Source organism: Carlito syrichta, unplaced genomic scaffold, assembly GCF_000164805.1.
Source record: "Carlito syrichta isolate Samal-C Ts95f unplaced genomic scaffold, Tarsius_syrichta-2.0.1 Scaffold303656, whole genome shotgun sequence".
NCBI classification, from domain to species: domain Eukaryota; kingdom Metazoa; phylum Chordata; class Mammalia; order Primates; family Tarsiidae; genus Carlito; species Carlito syrichta.
Genome location: NW_007247752.1, coordinates 223,054 through 248,447, shown reverse-complemented (window position 1 = coordinate 248,447; position 25,394 = coordinate 223,054). Strand labels below are relative to the sequence as shown.

Genomic DNA, 25,394 nt, shown 5'->3' with positions numbered 1-25,394 from the left:
TGAGAGCCTATAGGTAAAGATTTGTTTTAACAATAACAAGATCAAAGTGTGCAGGGTCCCTAGAGGCCGGTCCTGGTTGGCGAGCTCCCCTCATGGCCATGGTGCAGGCAGAGCTCAGGGTGAGCCCCACGACGGGGATTCCACCGCAGTAGAACTGGGTAGCTGCAGGGTGGGGACCAAAGGATGCTGCCCGCCCTGCTCTCCAGTAGCACCCTGAGTGGCTGCAGTTGCAGCCTCAGTAGAAAATACAGCGCTGGCTGGAAAGGTGGCTTGAGGTGTTGGTAAAGTCGCCCAGCAGCTCTTCTTCCGTAGTATGCAAGTTGACAAAACAGCCAGAAAACAAGTCTCACCACTGCAATCACTTTTGAGCTCTTTTTTCTTGCTACTCAGAGTTGATTTTTGTGAAAACATGCCTTGTACTTGTTCCTGGAGGAACTGGAGACAGTGGATTCCTCGTTTCGCAGTGGTCATCTACCTGGTGTCCATAGTGGTTGCATGCGGAAATTACTGAACCTGGTGGTTGGAATACACACCAAGGCTTGGTTTATTGCTGGAATCTTTTTGTTGTTGACTCTATCTATATCGCTGTGGATTCCAGCATTGCAATATATGTAGACACCTGCAGAGAATGCTATGAAGCTTACGTCATTTACAACTTTATGAGATTCCTTATAAATTATCTAACTAACTGGTATTAATCCTTAAAGTCAATGATCAGCAGAAATATTTACTTCCTTTATGTTGCTGTCCACCATGGACTGTGGGAAGAGTATTGCTGTTTAGGTGCATACTAGTTGTATTGCCGTATACAGTTGTCAGACCATTCACCACCATTGTTGCTTTAATCTGGGAGCTGGTTGATGTATATGATGAAAAGGAATTTTAGCTTTTCAAATGCTTGGTCTTATTTAGTTATAATAAACAATATGTCACAATTGTTTGCTATGTGTTGCTTCCTGTTGTTTTATAAAGTACCAAAGGAAGAACTGAGTCCAATCCAACATGTTGGCAAATTTCTTTGTGTAAAGCTGGTGGTTTTTGTTTCTTTTTGGCAAGCAGTAGTCGTTGCTTTATTGGAAGAAGTTGATGTTGTTTCTGAAAAGTATACATGGGAATGGCAAACTGTTGAAGCTGTGGCCACAGGACTCCAGGACTTTATAATCTGTATTGAGATGTTTCTTGCTGCTATTGCTCATCACTACACTTTCTCATATAAACTATACACTCAAGAAGTAGAAGAGGGCTCATGTTTGAGTCCTTTCTTGCCATGTACAATGTTTCAGATATTAGAGATGATATTTCTGAACAAGTAAGGCATGTTGGACAGACGGTCAGGGGGCATTCTAGGAAAAATTGTTTCCTGAGGATCAAGATCAAAATGAACATACAAGTTTGTTATTGTCATCATTGCAAGATGTAATTTCTATTGCCTCTTCTATGCCACCTTCACCCATAGGTCACAACCAAGGGTTTGGACACACTGTGACTCCCCAGATTACGTCAACTACAGCTAAGATATCTGACAAAATACTTAATGATACTATAGGAGGGAACAAAGACCCTTCAGATAATTCCACGGACTCCTGAACAGTCTGGAAAAGCAAACTGTGCTATTACCATATTATATCATATCCCCTGGCTCAGGATTTTGTGCTTGGGACAAACCATAAATGATGGGAAATTTCAACACAGAAATAGTGAATGCCAAGTATAACTGCTGGATTTGTATATAAGTTTTATATATCAAAAATAAATCAGTTTACATTTCCTAGAATTAGACTTAATTTCAACATTACAGTGTCACATACTCAAATGATAGAAACTGACTCCAAAGAAATGATCCTATTGTTACATTGCTTTACCCGAGAGGATGAACATTAAAGAAAAAAAAAAAATCAGTACTTCCTACCACTGCTGCATGAATATGATGCTCTGGGATTCACAGAAAGCATAATACAGAAATATGAATTAGCAGAATTTCATCATAATCTTGGACCATATAAGCTTACCTAACAATTATTTCTCTATTTCTCAACTGAATGTCTTTCAATAAATAAGAATTCATCACTTCCTTTCTGCAAAAACAAAAACAAAAACAAAAAACTCCCAAGAAACAAAAACAATAACAAGAGTGTTTGTACTATGGTATTTGAGTTTCTTCTATGTCCACTAGACAAATGAGTTGCTCTACTTTGATTTATTAAAACAATTGTTGTTCCATTTTCATTTCATTTTGTGGGGGAAAATATGTACACAAAAGCAACAAAAAAATGATTCAGAGGTGAAACAGAGATTTGAGTGTGTTTGTGGTAACTATTGTAGTAGAAAAGATTATGAATTCACAAGAAGATGGGGACTTATGGGGAAAATATCACCTGATGATGCAGCAGCAAAAAGTATAAGTAAGCTGTGGCCTCCAACTTGATACATACAACTTACCACTGCTTTGTTGGTCAGAGCACGTCATACTGGTTCAAAAAGGTCAGTACTCATGAAGAGGGTTCCCTGCAGCACGGGGCTCACAGGATGCAAGTTTGCTCTTGCACTCCTGGGAATTGCATAAGCCCTGGGTTAGGAGTCACTTATGTAAATAAATTCTCAAGTTCTTTCTAGTTTGAAAAGTTCATGAAATAGCTAAATTGACACTGAAATTTTATTTTTTCTGAATTTTGAATCATTACTCGATCAATTTTTTGCTTTGAGAAATATGATAATACTGTTTTCCAAGCTTCCTTTTTTCCTATAAAGCTGTTGAGAAAACCATTACATTTATGCTGTAGTTAGAGAAAAATTTTCTATTTCATTAATTCTTACAAGTGTCAATATAAGAGAAATAGCTTAACCTTATGGTATGACAGCAGTAGTTTCACTAGGCTCTCATAAAAAAGTATGATGACTCAATTGATCAAAACTTAACATAGGAAAATAAAAATGTGTTGTGGAAACATTTGCCAGCAAGGATTTTTGGCTTTTGCTCTCAAAGGTAAAGAGCTAGAAGAATTCATTCTATCACCAAAACAATACAAAGCCAGACAAATGAAAAACATTGAATTTTTTGGATCCATCAAATAATTGAAATTACAATTCAAGTTCAGACCAACACCTAAACACCTAGAGAAACAGGAGCATCCAGAGAGGCACAGCTAAGATTGACTTACCAGGAGCAGAAGTTGCTGGAACCATAAACTCATAGGAACATGAAAATAGTAACCTTGACCAATTGCTAGAAGTTGAGTATAGACTAGAGTGAGAGTGAGAAGCTCCCATGGGTCTCAATCTTAGGGTCTTCCATCCTTTCTTAGGCTTCACTTCACTAGATTCTCATAATGAAGAACTGAGGAAGATTCCCTTGTGGCACTAGAAAGGGAAGTACACCCAGAACTTTCTCCACAATGAAGACCTGGTCTCTAAAAATGGACTTTATTAGAGTTTTAATTCAGTTCGGAAAAGGAAATGGTTCCCATTTCAGCTGCTTTTGTCTTTCTGTCTCACATAAGGGAAAGGAAAACAAATAAATATTGTCAACAGGGGTCAAGCCTTCAAGGAAATATATGGAGGATGCTGCAGTTAGGAAGAAGAGTAGGGGACAGGGGGAAAATACTATGCCACTGGAGAAACATGTCTGTATATTTAAATTCTGAAACACAGGCCCATCAAGAGATTGAGATTTAATCAGAAGATGATAGAATGCTTCCTCTTATACACATCTTACCACCAAGCCAACAGGAATACAGAGTAATAACAGAATTACGGCTAAAAATACTGTAAGATGCAGGCTTTCTCCAAGGAAGAGGACTCAGAGAAGCTCAAAGACCAGAAGGGAGATAAAAACAAGCGCACTAGATGTATTTGGCGACTCTATCACATCCAGCCATACAAAACAAACACAGCTCTACTCCTAGTCAGAGTAAAGTCAATCCTCATGCTGAAAGGGCTGTTTATCTCAGTTACTATTATTAAATATAGCATGTCTGTCTTAAAAAAAAACCTTATATAATCTGATATATATTCACAGTGAAGAAAACCATAGACAATAAGAAAGTCTTGAAAAAATCCAGAGGGAAAAGTCACTTTATTTATAAAAGAACAAGAACAAGAATTGCAGATTACATCTGAGTACAAATCATAGAAGCCAGAAGAAGATAAGCTAAAGTCCAAACACTAGCCTAAGTTCTATAGCCAATTAATTTTTCCTTCAAAAGTAAAAGAAAAATAAAGGCTTTCCCAGACAAACAAAAACTGAGGCACTTCATTACCAGCAGTTCTGCCTTGTAAGAAATGTGAAAAGAGATTTTTGAGGCAGAAGGAAAATTATATAGGTTAAAAACTGGAATCTACATAAAGATCCAAGAATATGCGAGAGGGAATAAATAAGGGTTAAAGAAAACCTTTCCATTATTCTTAATTGATCAAAAGACAACTTTGTTTAAAGCAATAATAAAAACAATGCATTGGGTGATTATAACATAAAGTGAAATGAATGATAGCAATCTCACAAGAGATGAGAGGAGAAATGAGGAATACTGTGTTATAAAGTGAGGTCATATGGTATTGCTTGAATGTGGGCTCCGATTAATGAAAATGTGTGTTGAAACCACATGATCTTACTTATATGCGGAATCTGAAAAAGTTGCTGGTAGAAACAGAGAGTAGAATGCTGATTTACAGGTACTGGGTGATGGATGCAGGAAGTATTGGTCAAATGATAGTTTTGTTTAGGTAGGAGGAATAAGCTCAAGAGATCTATTGCATAACATGGTGACACTAATCAATAATGACATGTGATTGTATTATTGAAAAGCATAAAGAAAATAGATTTTAAGGGTTTTCACGACAGAAATAATATGTAAGGTAATATATATGCTTATTAGTTCAATTTAGCCATCCCACATGTATACATACTTCAAAACATTATGTTATACATAATAAATATATACAATTTCTGTTTGCTAACTGAAATAAATAAATTTTTAAAATGTGTATTGGAATTCTAGGGAAACCATTAAAAATGTATGAAAAGAAGTATTGTAAGCTAGCATAGGAGATAACACTATTAATTACATACTATGTCAATTGAAACTAGAGAAGGCAGAAAAACAAGTGGGCTGGGGAGACTGGGGAGAAATAATAATCGAAAGCAGTTAGAAACATTGTAACTGTATCAATAATCATTCTAAATGTAGATGGTGTAAATGTACAAATTAAAAGATAGACTGTCAATAGATTGGATATAAAAATTATGCACAATTAATGTATGCAAAAAATCCACTTTAGATATAAAGACTTAGACTTGTTAGTAAAGGGGTGGGGTGGAGAAAGATATGTCATACTAACAGGAATCAAAAGAAAGCTGGAATAGTTATAGCAATTTCAGATACACCAGACTAAAGATCAAGAAAGATTATAGGTATAAAAAAGGAAAATGCATAGTGACAAAGGGGTCAATTCTCCAAGAAACATAATAATCCTAAATATATATGCACCTAATAGCAGAACATAGAAATGCTTGAACAAAATATTTACCATCAATGGAATTATGTAAAGATAAAATACTGTCAAATAATGTGTGTGTGTGTGTGTGTGTGTGTGTGTAGTGTGTATATATATATATTACTTGTTTAGTAGACTAATGTAAATTTAAATACTTTTGCATTGTATTAGTCATTATATATTTATAATTTTTATTTCAATTTTGTCTGAAACTTTTTTCTAGATTTAGCCATGTACATCTACACACTTAAGAATGGATCAAATGTTCAGATTGTTTCTTTATTTTAAGATGCTCCATTTCATAGGGGGTCAATACAAGCCAAATCAAAAAGCAAAAGAGAGATTCTGGTAAAATGTGAAGCAATTGTAACATGAATGTGAATAGCTAAAATTTATAAACACAGAACTAGTCAGAATCTGACAATAGAAGAGAATAAACGATACCATAATCATGATTTTGTAAATCTAACAATCATTTAAAAGCATAACAATTTGGTCAATTCAATATAGATTTATAGGTTTGCTAAGAACACAAACAATATTTATTTACTTAAACTGATAACTAGATCATACAGATCTTGTAAATATGTTTTCAAAGTGATTCGAACTTTGAGCAACACATCCTATTCAGATGATACTGAAATTATTGAGGAAGGCACTAAAGTTTATATCAAAATATTTATTTAAAAATAATTATCAAGGTCCTTTAAAAATTTCTGCCCTAGAATAACAGAATATACATTCTACTGGGAGATAAAAAGGAAAATAAATTAATAAAGGGTAAATACATACTTAAAATAGTCCATCAGATAGCCTTAAGATATTTTAAGTAACATTTTGCAGACAAGATAAAAAATATTGGTCTCCCACACCATCCAGGAATAAATGACTTAATTTGTCTCAGTGTTAAAAAACTATCTGCTCTTTGGTCATGCATCTCTGGACTCTGATGTCATTATTATCATGAAATGGAGAAAGAGGAATAAAAGGAAAAGAAACTGGTAGATGGAGAAAAGTTCCATTCTTTCAATAAGACCTTCCAATTTTTGAGAAAATCAATTAAAGCTCTCAAAATGCCTTGAGTAAATCTCTTCTGTGGAAGCCACCGAAGGAGCCTGGGGAAAGATGCAGAAGCCAGAGACAACAAAACTAGGAGAATTGCAGCAGTCTGGCAGGAAGATTTGCACTTTCAATGCCCATGGGATGGGAAATGGAAGCTCTGCTTATCTCAATCTCATGAGGAAAACACCATCCTTAGATGAAATCTGAGCTTCATATGCATGCATGTGTTTGCAATTGATTTCTTTATATCCATGATTTGAGAAGACAATTGTAAACATGCCAATGGTTTCCTTCACTCCACATCACTGTACAGTTTGGGCATGAATTTTTTTTTGGCACAAAAATTTTGGCATTAATGTTTTGAACATTATCCTGACCCTTTTATCTACCTAAGTAAAACATTCTCTAAATCTCTTTAAAAAAAAATTCTCTGATTTCAAATAAGTATAACAGAGGAGGCAAAATTGGATGTAAAAAGATTCTCTTGCTATTTACCCAGTGTTTTCATTCCTAAGTTATCTAGCAAAGAAGTGAGATTACAAATTTCTTGGCTAGATAAGTCAGTAATAGCTTAAATACATTTGCTTTAGAAATGTGATTAAATTATTTTTAATAAAGTTCTGATAAGTTTAGGACAAAGCTACTATCTTTGTACAAATTATAGATTTATTTCCTTATGAGAAGAGATAGCAGGATTCATGAATCACTTTCATTATATAAAGTTAGTTTTGTTATTTTGCAAGGGTTTTGTTAAATTAATTAGTTAAATTGCATGAGCTATTGGGTTTAAGTAAGAACTAAATAGTTTTACTGTCAACCCAACAATAGCATAGTGCCCGACATCTTGTGAGTCTAAGCTAATCTGATGCTGTTACAATTCCATATCAGTCAGCGCAGTGCAGTCTCAACTGAACAGAAATGGAAATGAGTTATTTAGGTCATCGAGTAGTGGCATAAAATCAAGTTGAATCCATTATCACTGATTAACTTTATGTAAAGTGTTCAGGCAGAGGTCCTGAAAAGCCTCTCAGAACTGTGGCTAACCTTTCTAAGGAAGGGAGACAATTTCCGTTCGGGCCATCAATCAATGAGTAAACAGCTTGGTTCCAATTGGAAAGCTACTGCTGCGTTGTCAGATAGGAGCAGTTATTAACCAGTCCCTCAGCAGAATGTGTTATTTCCATTATTTTCGTCTCCTGATGAGTATATAAATTGGTAGAAAAAAAAAGTTGAACAAAATAGAACTGAAGATGATGAACAAAATAAAACTGAAGATGATGTATTGCACCAAGGTGTAAATGAAATTCCTAACAGCTTTCATTGTATCTGAACACAGAGTAAAACTAAGTCAAAGAAACAAAAACTGCTCAGCTGTGATAATATGGCACAGTTCACATTCATTTTGGATTCAAAAATCTAAGCACAAAAGAAAAAAAAGTGTATATAGACCCTGCCCTCAGGGAGCTTACAGTTGCAAATACAGAAGGAAAAGATCAAATGGAAGTATAAAAGTGTGATATGAATAGTCAGTCAGGTTGTCCAGAAATATGCTAGCAAGGAACTTACTCCATAACACTGAAAACAGCTCAATATCCCCATAGAATTAATGGTTACAGTTTTTAAATTTTTTTGCATAAGCATAAATGGACTCCTTGGTCTTAAAGCTTGGAATTTACATTGGCCTCACTTGAGTTCCTTTCTCAGGAAACCTGCCCTTAGGCCTATAGTATCAAGGAACTAAAACTCACCAGAGCACTGCACCCAGACAATTAGATTCCAGATCCTGCCTGTTTACCAACTCCTTTTCCTCACCCCTGCCCAGTTTTTGTTTACCAATTCCTCTTCCTTAAACCTTTCTCCGTTTCTGCTCCACTATACAAACTCCTGATGTTGGAGGGATAGGGAGACATTTGAGAATGTTTCTCCTTTCTTCTTGGCTGACATCATCCAAATAAAAAGCTTTTGTCCCTGGCAATACTCATTGTCCCAGCAATTGACTTTCTGTGCAGCAAGCAGCAAGATCCCAAGCAAACCACTGGTGTTTCAGTAACAATGAGTGCCAGGAAGACTTCTTGTATTGAGTTTGTAAGAATGCATAAAGGTTAGACAAATGAATAAAATAAAAAGAGCATTTTATGTAGAAAGAAGTGAAAGGCAAAAAAGAAGATTTCAGAAACCAAAGCAGGAATTAAAACTATGGATTTAGTATGGCTGTGTAGTGTTTGGGTGGTTATGAAATGAAAAATTCCGTGGATATGTGGAGAGGGTTAAGAATTCCTTCTACAGAAGATGAGGGAAGGACTATTGCTATTGCTAAAGGAGATTCAGAATAATGATAGGTACCTTATCAGGGCAAATTAATCTGCATACAGGCTGACAGGGAATAGCTCAATAGAGAGGAAAAGCTGAGCGATGCAAAGGTGTGAAAAGTGAGTTCTCAAAATGACTGGAGTCCTGTCGTTTGAATCTTTAAGTAAAGAATGTGAAGAGACATTGAGCCTGTAGCTGTGGAGGAGGGAAACTGGAAAAGTTCTAGACAGACTGTCTTGTTTACTATAGAAATATGGTTCTCAACGGGGGAAATTTTGCCTCCCCAGTAGCGATCAATATTTGGCAGTGGTAGAAGCACTCTGGTTGTCACCATGGGTGGGAACAGATAGTTTCATCTAGTGCACAGAGGCCAGGGATGCTGAGAAATATCCTGTAGCACACACAGCACAATCCCTGCAAGACAGTTGTGTGGGTGGCCTTGTACCAGCTGAGTTCTCCCTTCTTTATAGTTTCCAATAATATTATTTAGCTGTAAAGAAGAATGAAATGATGGCCTTCTCCGCTACTTGGATACCCTGGACACCACCATACTAACTGACCACCACCATACTGCGGTAGTGGAGATTGAATACCACATCTTCTCACTCATAAGTGGGCCCTGATCACCGGTCACACAAGGATGAGGGTGGGATAGACCGACACTTGTTATTGCTAGGGGGAGGAGCGGGGAGGAGGAAGAGGGGCACATAGCAACATACTGAGAACTGAAAGCCAGGCCCACTCTTGAGGAGAGAGGGCCAGTTAGAAACCCAGATTTCACCCGTATGCAACCTACTCATGTAGTACATCTCCACTTGTACCTCACAACTCTAAAATAAAATTTTAAAAAGAATAATGGTAGAATGAGTTGCGAAAGCAACATCTTGAGATAAAGAGGATCTGGAACAGGGCGAGCTCTGTTTCATTTCCCTCCAGAAACAGGATGTCTTTCCCCCGTGGAATGTTAAACCCAGGGCAGGCTGTTTTCAGGGGTACCTCAGCTGTGGTGCAAGTGGGACAGGTACAGTTTAGACACCATCTGCCCCAGGCAGATTTCTTGAGAAGTAAACCCAAGGCTTCCGTTGCCTCTTGCTGCCTTCCGGTCGGTAATAAACCCGCTTCACGTAACTTGCTGTGTGGATGTTCTATTTTACTAGACTCAAACAAGTCAATAAGTGGTGCAAGGTCAACCTGTCACATTCCTTCCCGCCCCCACATACAAATGATTATTCAGCCCAATATGTCCACGGTGCCCAGGTCGAGAACCATGTTTTAAGAAGTAGTAAATGTTGTTATTTGCAGATTTAGGGATTTGAGGGTTTTGGAAGAACTTTAAGAGAACAGACTAAATTTGGAATAGCTGCAGGGCTGAATGGTAGAATTGCTTTTGATGATGGAGGATGGACAGACAGGGTTTGGGCAAAAATTTGTATGGCTTCCAAATGTAGAGTGTCCAAGAAGTAAGTAAATGAGCACAATTTAACTGAATTACAAAGTCAGTTGGAAGACAAGTATTGTGCTGTGGCTGTAGAGGGTGGGCACCATGTTTACCATCTGGGAGGACAGTTTGGGCCTCATAACAGACAAGATGAGATGAGGACAACGCTTCTGTGTTGCCTGCCTCTACTTGCCACCCCGACGACCTCCACCCACTTATAGTCTGCCCTCTACCACCTCTTTTTTACTGAAACTGCTTTCACCTCGGCTGCCAATAAACTTGTGTCCTTTAATTCAAGAGACAGACTTTCTTGCTTACTTTCATTGACATTTGAACATCTGTCTCTGTTGACCATTTGATTCTTCTTGAAACAAGCTTCAGTCTTGACCTTTGTGATGCCAAAACGTGATGGTGTTCTAGCCACTATTCTTTTAGTCATCTTTTATTTCTGAATCATATTATTATTTTTTTTTATTTTTTAAAAGTCTCTGTTGTAGGCCCTGTTCTTATCTCACTGCTTGCTTTACCTGAATGTTTCAGAAGCAACTGAAATTCCAGGTATGCAAAATCAAACTCCTTTTCTTTCTCTGAAAAACTCCGTTGTCATATTTTTTAGCAACATAAACAGAGATTGCGCTATTAGTTAAGGAGATGGCTGTGACAGAAAACCCAAACCGGTATTGGTTTAAACCATCCTAGATTTTAATCTGCTATGTAAAAAGACCAGAAGTCCCCAGTTCCAGGCTTGTATGGCAGTTCCATGCATTTTTAGAAATCATTTTTCTTCTAGATTTTTCCTCTGTTGCTCCCATGTTCTCTTATTTAGCATTTGCCACAGGGAGCTTCCATGTCAGCATCCCAAACCCCAGACAGAAAAAAAAGAAAGAGCACTTAAGAACGCTTCCATGAAAGTTACACACACTACTACCACTTACTTAGAGAGCTGAACTTAGTCACGTTCACAGCAAGCTTCAAAGGAAGCTGGTTAATGGGGCCGTTATTCCAGGCAGCTCTGAGTCTGACTGAATACATGGTTCTAGTGTCATAGAATGGATACTGAGAGTTAGCAGTCCTTGGGATGCAGTCCAATTCCTGGACTGCACAATTCTATTTCTTTCTCGCATTTTCATTACCCATCTCCATTCAGTTCCACATCAATTGATTCCCACTTTCAACTTTTCAAGTATATTTATTTTTGTTTCCATCACTGTTGCTATAGTCTCTTAACCAGTTTTCTTTTCTGTAAAATAGAATCTAAGAGATCTATTCATAGCATTGAAGACAGATTATTAAAATAGAATCTAAGAGATCTATTCATAGCATTGAAGACAGATTATTAAAACACAAAAAACCCCTGAAACTTATCATTACTCTAACAGATTACCATTACCTGCAGAATAATGTCCAAATGTATGACTGTCCTTGACTGTTACGTCTTCTGTACTTTTTCTGCTCCTTAAAATACAGAAAATTTGTTTTTAAAATGCTGTTCCATGACTTGTTGAAAGCTGCATATCTTAAAATTTCAGTGTATTTCCAGAAAATTTAATTGTTCATGACCAAATCTGGTTCTAAGCATCTGCTTTCTGGAAGTGTTTCATTTTTTATTTTTTTATTTCTTTAAGTTGTGTCCTCACACTGTTGCCCAGATTGGAGTGTAATGGCTTGATCATGACTCATTGCAGCCTCAAACTCCTGAACTGAAATGATACTTATACCTCAGCCTTCTGAGTAGCTGGGACTACAGGCACATACCACCATGCTCAGTTAATTTTTCTATTTTTTGTGGAGATGGGATCTCACTCACTATGTTTCTCAGACTGGTCTCGAACTCCTGATCTCAAGCAATCCTCCCACGTCAGCCTCCCAAAGTGCTGGAATTTCAGGCATGAGTTACTGTGCCCAGCCAGAAGTGGTTTATTTTAAGGATGGATGGTGTCCCCACTTCGTTCTAGGTCTAGAATCAGACTTAAGACTCAGCTAGTTTGCTTGAATGACAGGTAAAAAGTAATTACCAAGAGTTGTTTGTGTGGTCAATAGACTGAATATTTGGTGATACCAAATAGATTATCACTGCAGTAATATAAAACAGTTTAAAATTAAAGAGGAGACTTGCTTTTTTTTCCTGTTTCCTGTTTTCTGTTAGTCTGAACTAAAGAAAGTGCTTGGTCTTTATTCACCAAAGTCCAAGATGTAAATATAAAAGAAAGAAAACTTGAAAATAAATTCTACTGTGTAATTATATTTAGATCCCCATAATGTTATCCAGCACTTGTGGAGAGTTTTCTATGTGCCAAACACTGTGTTAGGTTACTTCATACACATCTAATTGAAGTCATCTGCTTTATTTCTTTTGGATTGATTTTGGATGTCATTCTTAACTCTAAAACTCTATTGAGCCACTTCACCACATTGCTGAGTGATTCTCCTCTCCTCTATTTTGTCTGCCACATGGTCATTTCTCTCTTTTATGAATTTTGCTTTATTCCCAGTGATGTTTAGTTTAATCTCTTTTGTTGCCTGCTAACTCATTTTTTCAGAGTTCATCTTTTTAAAAATTTGTTATTTATTTATTTTAAAGATGTGGGGTACAATTCAGGATTAGGGCCATAAGTGGTCATTGTACAGGTGAAGTTTGGGCCTCCCATTTGTCCTCACTTCACCGGGTTCAGGATCAGGTACCCTTATTGATATTATGTACCCCCATCCCCTGGCAATATCCCACTACTGACAACCTCTTTCATGTAGTATTATGGCAAATGTTCAGGGTTCACTTATGAGTGAGAACATGTGCTCAGTTCTTTGTTTCTGTGCTAGATCACTGAGTATGATAGACTCTAAATCCATTCAAGTTTCCACAAAATCCATAATTTTATTGTTCTTTATGACTGCACTATATTCCGTCATGTATATGTACCACATTTAAAAAATTCAGTCCAGTTTTGGAGGGCAGCAAATATCAGGGTTCATCTTTTATTGGATAAGTTCCTGTGTGATATTCCCAAATTAAGGTAGTCTTTGTCATTAAAAGAACGCTTAAATTAAGATAATAGCATTATTTATCCTATTTCTCATGTCTTATAATTTTCTTAATTTTATTTTCCTTCTCTTGCCACTCTGCCTTTCTCTCTCTCTGCCCCCACCCCCACATGCTCTGGACATTGGCTTATATCTTCTCTTGGAGACTCTGGTAAAGCCTCTAAGAGAAAAGAATGTACCTGAGCTGAAACACCTGAGTGAGTATAACTGACTAGCTGATTAGGAGAAAAAAGATTGTTATATTTTAAAGTCAACTTTCTTCTATTTTTCCAAAACCATCTCGAACTTATTTCTTCCTCTCTACCACACTAAATTTGTCTATCCTCTGCAGACAACATCTCAATAAAATCTATACTCACTGGCTTCACTTCGTCACCTCCCACTTACTCCCTGTCTACTCCTGTTTGCTTTTGATACCTTTGACTTCAATAAATTTGCTTTTGTTATAGTCACTGCTGACCTCCACATACTAAAACCAGGGGACAATCTTCAGCCCTTTTATCACTTGATTGTTTAACAAAGTCTGACTCTGAAATTCTACTTCCTTTATTTTTTAAATTTTGAGGGCACTTAAAAAAATTATTGGCGCAAAGGCAGTAAACGAACAAAAAAGGGGATGTGGAAAAATGGAAGTCTGCGTTTGACTCCTGACCACTATTTCCAAAGGTCTGCTTCCCAGAGGAAACCCCTTGTGCATCAGTCTCTTATCAGTGTTTTCAGATAGAAAAAAAAAAATATATATATAAATATATTTGCATCCACTCAACACTTCCACTCAATTTTTACACAGAGATCCAATATAACAACATTGCTATAGTTCTATAACAAACATCTCATTTGGTAACTGTTTGCTTAGAATACTTTGCAAATTGTTCCTTGTTAGAATGTCTTTTAATGGCAACATAGGGATTCATCGTTATTGTATGCCAACACCTCTGTTTATCTAATTGATTTCACAGAAGGTTTTTTTTTAACTTTTAAGCATTTATTAGTCTAAAGAAGTGGATCTGCAGATCCTTAAGTTACAATGAAAAACTACTGTTATAAATCAGTTTGTCATTATAGACAGACCACTCTATTCTGCTGGGCATTTCCCTAGGGCCTATTTTCAGAATGTTTACTTTGTCTACAAATATAAAATAAAGAAACACTAGGATGCATTTGATTTTTAACTTTGAAACAGTATGCAGCAGCTTCTCTCTTTGGCAACGTTTGACATTGAGAGATGATTTTGGCCAGTATTTTGTCAAGTGCACACCTCTGAGTGTCTGAGTGGCTATAAAAATGGAGCCCTCTCAGTATGGAATCCCATGTGTTTTCATTCTGAGATGTTCTTAAATATTTTTTTGACTATTGCCTCTCCTCCATTTTCTATTATTTTCGCATTTTCTGTCCTTTTGATATTGGCCTTTATACTAATTTTTGTGATCTTATATTTTTATTAATTCCTATTGCTGTTGTCAAAAATTACCACTCCTCTATAACTTAGAACAACACACATTTATTATCTGACAGTTTTGGAGGCTGGAAGTCTGAAATGGGTCTCACTGGGCTGAAATCAATGTGGGGCTGTATTTTTTTTTTTTTTGGCAGTCCTACTGGAGAATCCATTTTCTTGCCTTTTCCAACTTCTACCTCTATTTTCCTTCTCTATTCTTTTCTCTTGCCACTCTGCCTTTCTCTCTCTATCTCTCTCTCTCTCTCTCTCTCTGCCCTCACCCTCACATGCTCTGGACATTGGCTTATACTGTCCTTCTTGTCTATAACAAGAAAGCATGCTTTCTTTGGCTCATGACTCCCTTCCACCTTAAAAGTCAGCAGTGGCTGGTTGACTGATTTTCACATTTCACATCACACAAACTCCCTCTTCCACTTATAAGAACTCTTGTGATTACAGCGGACTCACTTTGGATGCCCTCCTTAATTCAATTAGCAGTTTTAATTCCATCTGCAACTTTCATTTCTCTTTGTCATAAAACCTAATACATTCTTAGGTTCCAGGGATTAGGACCTGGATATTTTATAGGATTTTATATTTTTTTATTATACCTTCCAACCTATAGTTTACTTTTTCACTGCTGTTGTCTGAATCATAATGTTGTCTGAATGTTCCCTTTCGTAGTATGTTTTTCTATTCATTTTAAAAATGATTTCAGCACCTTATCTTTCTAAGGGTATTAGTAATTCTTTTTTGCTGTGGTTAAATTTTCTCTTCCCTGCATAGTCTCTGTTTCCTCTTTGTCTTCCACCCCCTTGTTAGTCTCATTTTCTACCTTTTACGTTAAAAGACTTTTTAAAAATATAATTTGTCAGGCTTGATCTCTGTCATTTACATTAAATGTCTTTCCTCAGATAATTGATAATCCTTCATTTTCTAATTATTTATTTTATTTTTTAATTCAATTTAATTTTATTTTTGAGTTGGAGTCTCACTCTGTCGCCCAGACTGGAGTGCAGTGGCTGCTCCCGGTCACCGCAGCCTCGACCTGCTGGGCTCCAGTGATCCTTCTGCCTCAGCCTTCCAAGTAGCCGGAATTATAGGCATGCACTACCATGCCCGGCTGATTTTTTGATTTATTGTAGAGATGAGGTTTTGCTGCCCAGGTGGATCTCGAACCCGCAGGTTCAGGCAATCCACTCTCCTTAGCCTCCCAAAGGTGCGAGATTACAGGCTGAGCCACTGAGCCCGGCTTCTAATTATTTTTAATAGTGAGGAATGACAAATCAGCTCGAAAAGAGCTGCCCTCCCCATTTCAAATGTTCTTCTTTTCCATACCTCTAGATGACACCTCTTCATCATTTACTTCTCAGCTAAAATGACATTTTTCAAAGGTCAACTTTTAAAACCTCTTAGATTGGGTAAAAATATATTTGTTAAAGTGTCCAGTAAGTCTGTATTTCCTTTTTAAAATCATCACTTTGAAATGATGTCCGGTACACGATACATTATTTGAAGGTAACTTTGGTACCAGAGAAAGAAGGAAACAAGGGAGCTGGCATTGTGGAACCACTGTCATTGGAAAGGAACAACCCTGTTTGCTTTCCTGTGATTGAAGCCAAGGCAGCAGTTCTTCCTGAGGAAAGCATTGGAGAAAATGGCATACTGTCTCCTCAGTGCTAGGCTAAATTCAGTCAAGATTATAAGGGAAAGAAAAAGGTGAGTTCATCTGAAATGTGATTTTAAAGGGCACGGTAAAAAAAAAAGTAGTAAAAGATCAGATATAGAAAGGGTAATCTGCTAGAGCTATGAAAGGTTTACACTAGGAATGATGAAATTTTTACTCTGGCTCTTTTAACAGCGTTTTCTTTCTCCCAGGTTTTACCCAAAATGGGGAGGTAAAACCTAGTTTTGATCAGTCATGACTAGTCTAATACATTGTACTCTAGTTTCATCCCCTTGACTCCAATTTCCTAAGGTTAGTTTATTTCTCCCAGGTTCTGATTTGCAATTACTTCTGTTTGCAAACCATCCAGATTTCTGACGTTGACATGCTGACCTCAGCTCCCTGCTTCTCTCTACAATTTGCTCATCTCTGCTGCTTTAGCAATGCCATCAAGGTCCAGTAAGAAATTTGCCTTTCCTATTCCAAGCCAGTTGGAATTTCTAATTGTCTCTCTGACAGGTTGTATGTTTATTCCTTGTCCCCTGCAGTCATGCATACAGGGAGAACAGTATTTGAGAAATCAGATGAGTTACACATTACTATTAGGAGCAAAATAAAGCAAGATTTTATTTGAAATGTTGGAGAAATCATGGACTCAGAAATCCTTAAAGGCATTCAGTCATTTTAATTTTTCAAACTTATTCTTAAATATACGACCTTCTACTTACTGGTATAAAAAATGATCTGTAGCTGATTTGTCTGATACCTGGGGCTTTGGTGGCTATTCATTAATCTATTTTGTCAAGGTTTTGAATTTTATTTAAGCAGCATTTAGAATCTGTACCAATATTCTGGTTCATAGTGTTTGCCCCAAACCTATTCATTATTAGTATGAATGATGAACTTAGAAATTTGTACTGGTATAGTTTTAAGGAACATATAAAATTAACACACACTATTTAAGTAATTTTAGTACCTAGTATAAATAACTTTGATAAATAGCTCCATTTTTTCAGTGATTTTTTTTCTATCCTGTTAAACTCTATAAGGAATCTATAAAAGATTTAATTTAGTTAACAACTATGACTTTAATGACTTCAATAAAAATAACAAGTTGTTTTAGATTCTTAAGTGACTATCACATTTCTTGGCTATATGCAGTTATCACATCGATTCCCATATTTTAAAAATAGCCTAACAAAACATTAAAACAGGATAAAGAACTTTTAGAATGGTTTTGCCATTTATGTCTTTTTTTAAATCTAAAAAGTATTTGGCATCTCTTACTCATAAAAGAAGGAAAATATATAATGAGAAGAAGCATAAGCAATCATAATTTAGGAGAAACAGAGATGAAAAAGTGAAATTTGCAAATGCAATTTTTAATTTCTTGGAAACAGTATACTTATTAACAAAATACATTTCCCATCAATGTGTTTTCCATGTTTACTTCTCTTGTATATTCAGTCTCTTTCCTGCTTTTTTTTTTTTTTTTTTTTTGCCTTTTTAAGGGTTTGGTCTCAGAATTAATGACTATTTCTCTCTCAGCCAGGGTAAGCTGCAGCCAAGGTCACAGAAAACTGGTACATCTCAGTGGCTTAATGAATAAAGCTTTCTACCTCATGCTATGTGTCCAAGATGGGTTTAGTGAGGTACTACTCCTTGTTGCCTGAAGAACATGGCCAGGCATTGTGGCAAACAAACAGAGCCCCTGTTATTCTTGTATTGCTCCTCTGATTTGAAAATGATACCTTGGCCGGGCTCGGTGGCTCAGCCTGTAATCCCGCGCTTTGGGAGACCGAGGTGAGTGAATTGCCTGAACCCGTGGGTTCAAGACCCGCCCGGGCAACTTGGCGAGACCTCATCTCTACAATAAATCAAAAAATTAGCTGGGCGTAGTAGCGCACGCCTGTAGTTCCAGCTACTTGGAAGGCTGAGGCGGAAGCATTGCCGGAGCTCATCAAGTCGAGGCTGCGGTGGCCGGGAGCGTGCCACTGCCCTCCAGTCTGGGCAATGGAGTGAGACGCCAACTAAAAAAAGTAAATAAATAAAAATAAGAAAATGATACCGATGCCCCTCTGATTTGAAAATGATACCTATACCATTTCCGTGCACATTTCTTTCTTTCTTTCTTTTGAGTTGGAGTTTCATTCTGTCACCCAGGTTGGAGTGCAGTGGCACACTCACAGCCACGACAGCCTCAACCTGCTGGGCTTCGGTGATCCTTCCATTTCAGCCTTCCAAGTAGCTGGAACTACAGACGCATGTCACCATACCTGGTTAATTTTTGTGATTTATTGTAGATACACAGTCTAACTAAGTTGCTCAGGCTGGTCTTGAACCTCTGGCTCAGGCAATCCTCTTGCCTCGGCCTCCCAAATGCTGGGATTTGCCACTGTGTGCAACCTCCATGCACACAGGCTGAGCCACTGTGTGCAACCTCCATGCACATTTCATTGGCCAGAAAACTTCATATGGTCATGACTAAGTTCAACCGGCTGGGGATGCTTTTCCAAAGGGAGGGTGACCAAAAATTAAGCATTGGATAAAGATGACAGAAGGTAGAATATACCACATCCTCCTCCTCTACACGAAGTTTGGGCATTTTGAGGTTAAGTAACTTGTTCAAAATCACAGAACTGGTAAGGTATTACCAACAATTCAAATTTGAACAGTCTGATTGCCAAAGCATGATATTACAATTGTACTGTTTGTCTCTGTCCTGAATGCAGTTAAATAATTTGAGATTCTTTTGGCACTCAGAAAGTATGCAAAATTAGGGTTCTTGAAGGTAGTTATATGGAATCCATGTTTACTGGAGCTGTCCTACATTAATAATAAAATTTAAAAGTTTCTGTTTTCTTTCTTTTGCTCTTCCTTTGGTCATATCATGGTCATAACCTTGATCTTTACACTCAGTTCTCATCTCACAAGACAAAATTGATGTACCTATTTGGAGGTACCAGTGATGAGGAAGAGAATGCCAATGTTTAATCAAATGTAAGACACCATGAAGTCATGAGAAAACAGTATGTAATGCTTTCTAATTTCAAAGTAGATGACAATCTGGTTCCAACCATTGTGGTTTTAGTTCCTCAGATTATTTTGCATTGTTATGATTTCTAACTAACGAGTTCAAGTGAATTCTGAGGTTACTTATTTCTCTTTAATTACTGTGGAATATTACAATACCATTTAATTATACAACCTCATAAAATGTTTGAGGACATGCTCTTTTACTGATATTTAATGCTCAGAATGGCATTTATGACATTTGTGTGGTTCTTTCTAGAAAACCAGTAGTATGTAGGCACTATATGAATTATTCCTTTTTATGAAATAAATACTATATGGGTTTGGGTGATTCTTACCTTTTTGTAACTGTACAGCTGTATTTTAAATTCTTTAATTTTTTTTTGAGTCGGGGTCTCACTCTGTTGCCCAAGCCAGAGTGTTGTGGCATGATCATGGCTCATAGCAGTCTCCAACCCCTTGGCTGAAGGGGTCTACCCTTCTCAGTTTCTTGAGTAAATGGGACTACAGACATGCACCACTCTCCTTGGCTAATTTAAAAAATATATATATTTGGAGGTGAGGGCTCACTATGTTGCCCAGGCTGGACTGATACACTGATACTCCTGGGCCCAAGCAATTCTCCTGCCTTGACCTCCCAAAGTGCTGGTCTTACACGTGTGAACCACTGTGTCTAGTCTTAAATATGTTTTAAACAGTTTAAATTTGTTTATAAATATATTTTTAAGATAATGTAGAAAAAGTAGCTTATAATCTTAGACTTGCTTTCAATTTTGTTTGTTGAATGCTTGTTCATTGCATGACAATTCCTAGGTAGCGTAATAAAACACAATCTTGCCAGTGCCTGGGAATTAACTAATTTACCATTTCATTTCTAAGTTGTTGTTAGCTGCATATGGTATGAGGGTTGGTAAAAGACAAATATTAAGAAAAAGATCACAAGAATTAAAAAATATAAGGTAAATAAAGGGTTATTAAAAGACTATTTCAAGGATGTTAAAATATATAAAATGCCATCAATATTTGTAGCATTTGATATCATTCAAATTAATTATCTGATTATAACAATGGCATTTCTACCATTTATTCTTTCTTATTTGAATGAAAACTTTCCAAGGTAGGGACATTTGTTACTACTACCCAATACTGTAGCTGGCAGCAAGTATATACCATATATTATGTATAGAATAAATATTGTATAAGACAAAGAATAAAATGCTTATAAAGGATTTTATAAATGAAAGTGACATGTAAATTTTTGTAGAATTATTTATTTGTGATTAAGGATAAATATTTTAAATGTATATTGTATTAATGGTAACAGTATACTAATTTAAGATAAAAATTATACTGATAGTAATTATACTTGTTAATTTTAGGAGGAACAGTTGAGGAGTCTGAAAGTTATTTTAAGCTACTTTTTCTTTTTATACTTGATTTGCTTGGTAACACACTAGTGGTTTTACAATTGGTTCTTGCATAATAAATGCACACTGTTTCTGGTTTCAGATTAGCAGCATTATAAGACTTTATTAAACTTTCCAGGCACTGAATTAGATTTCTAAGGTTATTACAACGTTTAGTTGGAGAAGATATTTGGCTTTCTTAGACTTTTTTTTTTTCAAAGTAAGATAATCTCTCTTCTGGGTCTAGTCTCATTCGTATTATTTTCATTAGAAATAAAGTTACCAAAGAACAAATTAAGTCGTGTATTTCAAGTTATTTTCTGATGTATTTACCAGATTACTTTGAAGTATATGGTCCATTTTGCTAGATAAATAGGCATCTTTATGATAAAAATTCAACATAGGACTCTAAAACTAAATGCTAAAGTGAATGAGTAACTGTTGTTTGAGCTTATGACTCTTCATAATACTTAAAAATGTGAAAACTTTTGTAACTATAAAGCTCCCTCTAGTTCATTTCCATGTATATAAATATGAAGCTGAATTTATTAGCTATATGTTTTTATATAATGATATGTGTTTGGACAGGAACCAGTCCTTATTTTAAAAGTTTATAATCTGGACTCCGTATGTTCAAATGTCTTTGTGGTTCAAAGCAACAATTAGAAACGTAATGGGTTTTATTGTAAATTACAATTTTTACAACATCTAGTACCTTTTTCTCATGTGATTCAACAACCATATGTTGCAGGCAGAATATTTATTAACTTCCCAAGTCAGTAAGATTGAAATTTAGAGAAGTTAACCGATTCCTGATGTTTACAAAGTTAGTGACAGAATTAAGGCTTCCAAATTCAATTCTATCTCTTTTCAGTATGCACATTGTTTTTATATACTTAACATATTTTATTTATAATTTTATGGCAGTTACATAGCATTCTATTTTAAGTTATAAATCATTCTATTTTAGAAAATTCATATTAACTTGTGGAATTTCTCTGGCAATATTATATTTCAGGATTTAAAAAAAATATTTTAAAGCAGAACCAACCTCAACCAATACTTTTCAAGTTGTGGTTCACCAACTGCCTGTGACGGGCCAAATGTTTTCATGGTTGAAAATGCAGGTTCCAGTCCCTTTAAAAAGTGGGCAAAAGACATGAATAGACACTTCTCAAAAGAAGATATACGGGCAGCCAACAGATACATGAAAAAGTGCTCAGCCTCACTCATCATCAGAGAAATGCAAATCAAAACCACATTGAGATACCACCTAATCTCTGTAAGAATGGCCATCATTAATAAAACAAACAACAGCAGATGCTGGTGAGGATGTGGAGAAAAAGAAATGCTTCTACACTGCTGGTGGGAATGCAAACTAGTACAACCTCTCTGGAAAACTGAGTAGTGATTTCTGAAAGAACTAGAAATTGACCTTCCATAAGACCCAGCAATTCTCCTATTGGGAATATACCTGGAGGAATCCAAATTATTCTACAAAAAAGATACCTGCACATGTATGTTTGTTGTAGCTCTATTCACAATAGCAAAAGCATGGAACCAACCATGTTGCCCATTGAAGCTGGACTGGATTAAAAAAATATGGTACATATACACAATGGAATATTATGCAGCCATAAAGAAGGACAAATATAGACTTTGCAGCAACTTGGATGGATTTGGAGTTGATTTATCATACTCAGTGATTTATCATGGAAATAAAGAACAGAGTTCCATATGTTCTCACTCATAAGGTGAACTTGAACAATTATAATGCTGTAAGAAAGCAATTGGCAATAGTGAGAAACTGCCAGGGTATAGGTGTGTGGGATTGGCAGTTGAGGAAAACTGCTAGGGGAGGGAGGAGCATACCTCATCAACAAGAGTACCTGCATGATCAATGTTTTTATACCTAACCCTGAATTGTACCCCACATCTTTATAATATAAATAAATAAATAAATAAATAAATAAATAAATAAATAAATAAATAAATAAAATGCAGGTTCCTTGGATGTACCTACTGAATAAGAATCTGCATTACAGCTAAGCCACCTAGGGTGACACTTAACATACATAGCAATGTAGGTAATAGCCTTACAGGTAGAGGAAGATGATGAAACCAACAGACCAAAAAAAAAAAAAAATTCTGGCTAATTGATAAACTAAATGCTAAACTAAAGTTCTCATGGCTAGATTGTAATGACTTATTATACATTGTTGACCGATGGAGATTATGAAAGAAAATATAGTTTAGAATAATTAACCTATGCTATGAAAAGTAACAAAGGGTAAAAAGAGATTGAAATCAAGGTAAGATTTAGAAGGCTATTTCACTAATTCAGTCCTAAAATGGCATAAGTACTGGCTAGGATAAGACTCATGAAAATATCAAATATAAAAATAGAACATAAAACCTTGGTAGGAAGAATAAACTTAAGATTTAGTTTGATGCAAAAGAGAGAATGGCTTTAGGATTCTAGACCAATAATAGATACTTGGTAGTAGTAACACAAATAGTGAAGATTCATGACTTGGGATAAGAATAATTTGCCAACTTGAAGTAAGCTGAATTTTAAAATTCTTTCAAGATATTTCAGATAGAAATATGGATTGCAGAAAATCAATGAGGTAGGGTTAGAAGAATGCATTGAAGATATCTATTATGAAAGTAATATATAAAACAAAGCAAGTGTAAGAAATAACTCAATGAACAAAAAGTAGATAGAATATTGATGACAGAAAAATCTCAGAGTCACCAGTTAGTAGAAAACCTTACAGAGCACTGTTCTTGGCTCTTTATGTGTTTTAACTCATTTGGTTGGCACAAAAAGCTCATTTGATTGGCACAAAAAGCCCTGATTTACAGAGATGTGAAAACTGAGGTTCAAAGAGGTCTAGACATTGCCTAAGATTCCAGAAGTAGAAAGTGACAGAAGCAGAATTCAAATTCAGAATGTTTGGCTCCAGAGGCAATGCTCTTGATAGTCTCTAAATTTTTATGCCTCAGTTGTGAAAGCTGATGAGAGAAGGAAATGAAGGAAGATGACTATTAAAACTTATATGTATCCAGTTAAGGAATAAGGAGAACGAAGTTCTGGGGAATGCTAGAACAGATATATAGAATCTTTATATAATTTTTTAAATTTATTGACTATTGTATAGGGTTATAATAGGAACACTAAAGGCAAAAATTCCTATAATGAGAGAAAAGTTTAAAGTCTGAAAAAGACAATAAATTCTGATTAAACATTTATTTCTCGCAGTTCTATAGGCTGGGCAGTCTGAGATGAAGGACTTGCTTATAGCAACTTTCTGCATTTTCACCAGTTGGAAGTAGAAAGTCATGGTACCTCTTCCTCTTATAAAGACACTAATCCCATCATAAGGGCTACGCCTTCATGAGCTCACCTATACCTAATTATTTACCAAGGACTCCACTTTCTAATACTATTATATGGGGTGTCAGGCTTCCAACACATGAATTTTGGGAGGCCCCAAATGTTTAGTTCATAACCTCTTGTGTTTGTGGGAATCGACTCATGCTGATTTTTAAAAATGTGTAGTCCATTTAGCTCCTTTAGGACAGAGAGAGAATCCATCTTGGCTATTGTTAATAGTTTCTTAACTTTTCTTTTTATATTACATTTTGCAAAATTCTGCAAAACTTATTTTCCTGAAACACAGTTTATTAATTCATTATTCATAAAAAATACACTGAGTTTCTACGACACAGGAAATATTATGTTAGATGCTGTGATAGTAATTATTCTACTTTGAAATTTAAAGACATCTTAGACTAATTCTTTAGTGTTTTTTTTATTTGTTTATGTTTACACAATATATAAGTACAATTGCTACATTTCCTACAAAATAAATTCCAACTCTTAAAATTCACAGTATTCGAGAGTCTCTTTTTGAACTTTTTGCTCCCTCATTCTTTCTTCATGCTATTCTAGTCATACAGGAATAATTTTTCTTTCTTACTTGTGCTTTCCTGATTATTTATCTTTGCTCAATCTTTCTCTCAAGTCCATTTTCTAGCATTTTATACCATCAATGTCCTGTTCATCAATTGAAGCATAGCACAAATGTTACTTTCTACAAGGCTTTTTCTGCTTCTCTAACACCAGTCCTCTTTCATCCCCTGACCTAAGTAATCTTTCTATATTATGTACTTTGGACAAATTTTATTTATAGTCTTCCTAAGACACTTGGTTTCTAACTAATGATCACTTACTTTCCAGCAGTCAATGCCCTGAAAACTAGGATGGTGTCAGAAAGGAGAAGACAATACTATTTAATCTCTGAACTTCAAAAGATTAGGTCTAATGGGAAGATTGACAAGTATATAAAGGGCTAAAACTCAGTTTGGTAAATGCGGTATCATGCCAATGGTATGAAAGGTGAGAGACTGAATTGGTAAACAACTAAAGACTAAAATACAGAATGTAAAAGAAAGAAAAGTGGAGCAATAGGGACTGAGAAGGGACTAGGGTCAGTGACAAATTAT

General features: G+C 35.9%; 1 pseudogene; it reads left to right on the top strand.

The window, feature by feature from the left end:
- Positions 1–313: 313 nt before the first annotated feature.
- Positions 314–1,587, top strand: LOC110595718 (annotated as a pseudogene).
- Positions 1,588–25,394: the final 23,807 nt, after the last annotated feature.